This window comes from Leopardus geoffroyi, chromosome C2 (genome assembly GCF_018350155.1).
Source record: "Leopardus geoffroyi isolate Oge1 chromosome C2, O.geoffroyi_Oge1_pat1.0, whole genome shotgun sequence".
Taxonomy (NCBI): Eukaryota; Metazoa; Chordata; class Mammalia; order Carnivora; family Felidae; genus Leopardus; species Leopardus geoffroyi.
In genome coordinates, this window is record NC_059333.1 from 41,075,845 (window position 1) to 41,082,243 (window position 6,399).

General features: G+C 35.4%; 1 long non-coding RNA gene across 1 annotated transcript; it reads right to left on the reverse strand.

Moving 5' to 3' along the window:
* Positions 1-288: 288 nt before the first annotated feature.
* LOC123610752 lies at positions 289-6,145 on the reverse strand. The gene is made up of 2 exons (XR_006718283.1): positions 6,105-6,145; positions 289-541 (listed from the first exon to the last, which is right to left on the reverse strand). It is a non-coding gene; the product is annotated as an uncharacterized LOC123610752 (long non-coding RNA).
* Positions 6,146-6,399: the final 254 nt, after the last annotated feature.

Genomic DNA, 6,399 nt, shown 5'->3' on the forward strand with positions numbered 1-6,399 from the left:
AAAGTGTAGTTTGTAAATATTTGGGTAACTTTGGTACTAGGCAAGGTCTCTGATAATTTGAAGCTGACCTAACAATCTGTCCTTTGTGTGAGCTCAAATGCTTATTACTAAGCTCTGAGTTGGGGCTGGTAAAGGAGCTGATGCAGCAAATCAGTTGATGTAAAGTGGTATGACATATCTTGAGATTAATTTCACAATAATATTAAAACCTTAATAACCATTTTTCCCTATAGCCCTCCAATGCACAGTAGCATGAAAGTAGCCATAGACAATATGTAAATAAATGGGTTCATCTGTGTTCCAATAAAACTTTATTAAAACGTGTAGCAGATCAGATTTGGCCCCTGGTGCATCGTTTGCTGACTCCTGTTCTTGATAGGGTGGTTTGAGAAAGCTTTTCTGACAAGAAACATTTGTCTCTTAAGTAAAGGTAGGATACATCATAAAGAAAACCGTTGATAGATTTTCCCCGTCCATTTACAATATGTGCAGTAGTAATAGTTGTTCAGCCTTAGTTTTGAGTGCTTTTGATCTTCAGTCCCTTTAAAGAAGATTTGAAAGGATAAAGCAGTAGGTTAAAGAAGGAATTTTTTTTTCTTAAGTATGCTACTCTTTAATTTATAAATGGTTATAAAATTCATTTTATTAACTTTTAAAATGATATTTTGCCTATTTTTAGCTTAACATGGATGAAGAAAATTAATCACTAAGGGAAAAGATGGAGAGTTGGGTGCCTGGGGGGTTCAAGAAAGGAAGAAGGGAGAACATTTCATGAGAGTGGAATGGAGCTGGGACCGGATTCTCCCTTTCCCTGTCTTTTCCTCCTTCGTGTGTTGCCTGCTAAGTTTTGAGTCTATGCCAGCTGGGTTGACGATCCTTCTTCAAAAATCAGTATTCAAGTTACTGAATTTTATTGAAATAATAAAATTATTTTTTTCTCTTTCCTGTTTTTCTCTTTCCTGTCTTCTTTTTAGTATCCTCCCCTTCACCTTCTCCGCTTACATCCTCTCTCTTCCTTTTCCTCTCCCTCATTCTTTTTCTCCTAATCTGAAACAAACCATGTAAATATTTTGTCAAATAGAGTCCTAAAAAAAAGGGGGGGGGCGCCTGGGTCGGTTAAGCGTCCGACTTTGGCTCAGGTCATGATCTCGCGGTCCGTGAGTTCGAGCCCCGCTTCCGGCTCTGTGCTGACCGCCCAGAGCCTGGAGCCTGTTTCAGATTCTGTCTCCCTCTCTCTCTGACCATCTCCCGTTCATGCTCTGTCTCTCTCTGTCTCAAAAATAGATAAACGTTAAAAAAAAAAAAAAAGGAAAAGAAAAAACAAAGTTCTTTAAAGCTCTTTCATTGTCTTCTTCTGTTTTCCTCAATTTGTTTTCTGTTATAGTTTAATGTCAAATTGCATTGACTTCTCCAGTCCCTTCCCACCTACCACTGCCTCTTCCTCTGCCTATCCTCCAACGCCACAGAAAGAACTAGTGAATTGTTGAATTTCTTGTGCAAGAGACTGGATGTGGTTCTCACATTAACATACTATAGGATCATCAGCAAGTAATTTAGCCTCTATTAATCCCCTCTCATACATCTATAAAGCAAAAGAGTTAAAGTTTATGTTTCCTAGAATTCTTCCAAATTCTTGCATATAATGTTCTTCAATACAAAACTATAGGTAAATCTAATCTAAACTGTTCCTCACTTAATCACTTAGTACCAGACTTCCTTTCATCACGTTTTTGTTCACAGGATTCCAAACACCTATAATAACTATATAGTTACATTAATATGTAATTAATTGATTGTCACATCACATTAATTGATCCTGTGTATGTATAGTAAGAACCATGTAAGCCACCATTTATTTTTTATATTATTTAAAATCATGAAATGTGAGATGCTAAAAAAAATTAGAATGAAGGTGGAACTAGGCTCATTCTTCCATTCATTTGCACAACATCGAGTGTCCATTTTATAGAAGTCATTTCCTAAGGAAATGACAACGTCTGGAACATCATCTAAACTCTCTGTGCCGTAAATTCTTTCCAGGAAAAGAAATAGAACTGTATTATGTCTCTGGTCTAAGTATGTGTTTCTCTCCACGTTGAAAAACTAAAATACCACTTTAACACTCGGGGATAGAGATCATGTATTCCACACTCTTGGTCCCAGACACTCTCAGATCCAGGCTCTGTCACTAACTGCACAGCTTTGGCAAGTTAGTCAATCACTGTGAAAACGTTCCCTCATCAAAGAGGGACGATATATGGTGAGCATCTGGCACACAGTAACCCTGAATGAACAGTATCATTCCTACCTTTATTCTTATTATCTTGAAATAATTCTCCTCTTTCTTCTTCTCCTTCTTCCTTTCTTCCTCCCCCTCCTCCCCCTCCTCCTCTTCCTCCTCCTTTCTCTTCCTCTCCTTCCTCTTCCTCCTCCTCCTCCTCCTTCTTCTTTTCCTTCTCTTCTCCTTCCTCCTCTTCCTCCTCCTTCTGTTTCTTTTCCTCTTCCTCCTTCTCCTTCACATTTATGCATCCACTTTGTACTTTAATAATTATAGTTGGTAACAGAACTCAAGCATTTTTGATGCTTTAGGATAATAATGGCCTGAGAACCATATTCAAAATATCAGTTACAGTACTCCTTAACAGTTCCTCTTTTGTCAATTAAATCTGTATTTCATTATAACCATTTCCACTCAGGTCAAGGCTGCTTGTTGTTCCTTGAGCAAAATCCAAACTCTTCAGCCTGTCACTCTTCAGCCTTCCACTATTTTGTCCGTATGAATCTCTTTTTCATCACCTACTATTTTCACAATGTATTACAACCATAATGCATTTCAATTCCATGTAATCTTTTTCTCTTACAATTTCTCAAATATACTCAGTATGTTCTGTCTCTTAGACCTTGCTCAATGCTCCTTGGGTCATTTAGAACATCCAAAATCCACACTCATCTATTTTAATATCCTATCCATTAGGTAAGCTCATCTCTGTTAACGATACAGCAACACCCCTGCTTGCTCTGTGAACCACTTGTTCTTTCTTTGCTTTCCTATGCCTCTGGCATATGTTCTTTGATTACATTGATACATAGATCCTTTCAGTTTATTTCCAATTTCCAATTCATCCTTGAGATGCCAAATGCCTGAAAGTCTAAACCCTTTCAGCATATTTCCTCCATTCTTTTCTTTACATTGCGTCGTATCTTGCCCCTAGTAAATGCCTTGATAATAAATATTTGAATAACTATTTGGTTCTAGATAGGAGGTAGAGAGGGATGGGCATAGAGCTATTTTTGTTGCTTATAGAAAATGAGTTCCCTAAAGCTTGTTCCCACAGTGAGGAAATGGTGTGTCAGAATCACATTCTGGGATTTGTGCCAGGCTTGCACTACAAAGTGAGAAGTGTTTGAAAAGGTAACACAGAAGTGTTAGAATCTTTCAGTAAAGAAGTGTTAATTGCAGTACTTTAGAGTATGAAAATGAATTAAAGTATAACTACTCCTTAGTCAAACAAAAAGTGTAACATGTAATAGATATATGTAATACATTGGAAATGATTTTTTAAAGATTGAGACCATACCATATTATTCATAATAGAAAGAAGGCTATTGAAATCTGTAATATAAGTGGAATCATAGTATATGGTACTTGATATTCTTATTAATTACTAAAATTTAAATTAGCCTTCATCTGTCTTAGCAGTTGCAATTTCTTTGAATGTCCATTAGAGAAAAAAATATTGTATTTAACTTTTCAATAATATTAATAATTATAATAATAGAACCTATTTGTTTGAGGGATTATATTTTGTATTTTCAAATTGATCCCACGTAAAATACTTAGATATATTTACTAAATTTTATAATTCTGAGTGGATCATATCACTATCATGGACATGAAAAATCATCTAAAGAATTTCTAATTCTTTGGAGATTTAAAAAGATAACTAACATTATTATTGATTAGCACTCCCAATGTGCCATCTTCCCTAGAGCTTTGTAATATTCTTGTGAAATTTGAAGCATATTATGACCCCAAATGTACTGAAAGAGAAATGGAATCCAGAGAAGGGCTTAGTTTAATAATAAAGTTTACACAATGGTCAAGGAAACGTTTTTTCATCTGCCTAGAACTGCATGCACTCTTAGTGCCCATTAAGCCACATGTAGCTATGGAGCACTTGAAATGAGGTTTGTACCATACTTTAAAATTTAGACACTGAAGCAGTATAAAATGTTTTTAAAAATACACACAATGTTATAGTTTTGGTAAGACTACATTTCCCTTATACTGGTGTAATATTGTAATGAGTTTACTTGAATATTTTATATGGACAGCATGAGCTACAGTAATGCGTATGTAACTTATAATTGAATTCTTGTGAAAGTTTTGATTACAGTACAATTAAAACATTTTTAGTTTACAGGGGCACCTGGGTGGCTCAGTCGGCTAAGTGTCCAACTTGGGCTAAGGTCATGATCTCATGGTCTGTGAGTACGAGCCCAGCATCGGGCTCAGTGCTGACAGCTCGGAGCCTGGAGCCTGCTTCAGATTCTGTGTCTCTGTCTCAGTCTCTCTCTCTCTCTCTGTATGTACCGCCCCCACTCACACTCTGTTTCTCTCTCTCTCTCAAAAATAAAACATTAAAAAAACTAAAAGAAACATTTTTAGTTTACAAATAAGTATGGGTCTATTTTAAATTTAAAATGAAAACATACTACTGTCCAGAATGAAATGGAATTGTGGAAGTTTGCACTATGTCTAAAATAATGGGAAAAAAGAGAGTTGCAGGTTTGTCAAAAATTTGTGATGAACAGCAATTGCGGTATGCTTCATGAGAGCAGCACAACAATTTATTTGTTAATTGTGTTAAAAATTATACAGAATATAATGGACAATTTTAGGAAACATTTTCAGCAAGTACATTTTCTATCAACAGTCAAAAAAGTGTCAACACTATTAGTTGTCAGAACGTGGAGTTAAATGTCTAAGAAACATTTAAAAACTATTTTTAATAGTTGCTTTCTAAAGCAGTGTAGAATTTATTAAAAAAACAAATAAAAACATCCTGATGACTACCTTGGGAGGCACTAACGTAAGGTGAATTTAAAATATTGGCCATTAATATCAAGACTGGAAAGTGGAATTAATACCCTTTAAGTATTTTAACATTTTTGTAATTTTTAGAAGGAAAGTAAAGATGTTGTGATATATCCTTGGAGATATATGACATTAAAGTTTTATGGACAACTATAATAAGGATAGAGTTGAGGATGTTCCTTTCAAATAATTAAAAAGATAAATTGAGAGTACAGAAAATTTGTCAAATTTAAAGCAGCATAGGTAGGATTTTTTAAAATTGTTTTTTTTTTTTTAAATTTTTTTTTCAACGTGTTTTATTTATTTTTGGGACAGAGAGAGACAGAGCATGAATGGGGGAGGGGCAGAGAGAGAGGGAGACACAGAATCGGAAACAGGCTCCAGGCTCTGAGCCATCAGCCCAGAGCCTGACGCGGGGCTCGAACTCACGGACCGCGAGATCGTGACCTGGCTGAAGTCGGACGCTTAACCGACTGCACCAGCCAGGCGCCCCTAAAATTGGTTTTTAAAAAGATTAATGAGAAAACATAAAATAGGGTGATGAATCTAAATCCAAACATGGTAATGAAGAAAAAGGTACATTAAATAAATATATTTGGCAATTCTAAATATAGTCAAATTGGAAATAAACAGTGTGGGTACTGTTTTCCAGTAATCTCCAGTAAGAAAATTAAAATGAAAAGAATCAATATTTCTTTATTTTTATTTATTCAGTTAGTTTTTATTTTTATTTATTCAGTTAGTTGTAAACTTACAAGTTTGAAAGTTTTAAACTTGTAAATTTGGCAGACTCTAACTTGGTTTGGATTCTTGAACAAAAGGAAAACCATTTTTATACACAGGGATACAAAAAATATTTGTTTCAGAAACTCCATTACTGAATTATGAGGAAAAACTCAAAATGACACAGTTCTAAAGTGAAATATCTTCAGTGAAGTCACCAAGTAACAACTCTTAGAATACAATACCTTTCTATCAATATCAAAAAGTACTTTTTCAGGGGTACCTGGGTGGTTTAGTCGATTGAGCGTCAGACTTCGGCTCAGGTCATGATCTTGTGTTTCTGGGTTGGAGTTCCGCATTGGACTCCGTGCTGACAGCTCAGAGCCTGGAGCCTGCTTTGGATTCTATGTCTCCCTCTCTCTCTGCCCTTCCTATGGTCACATTCTGTCTCTCTCTGAAAAAGTAAAAAAGTCAAAAAAAAAAAAAAGCACAACACACTTATTCAAAACTTGAAAAATTGCAAACAGTTTTCTTTAGACTAAGAGTCATGCATTATATCAGACACATGGTCCAATCTA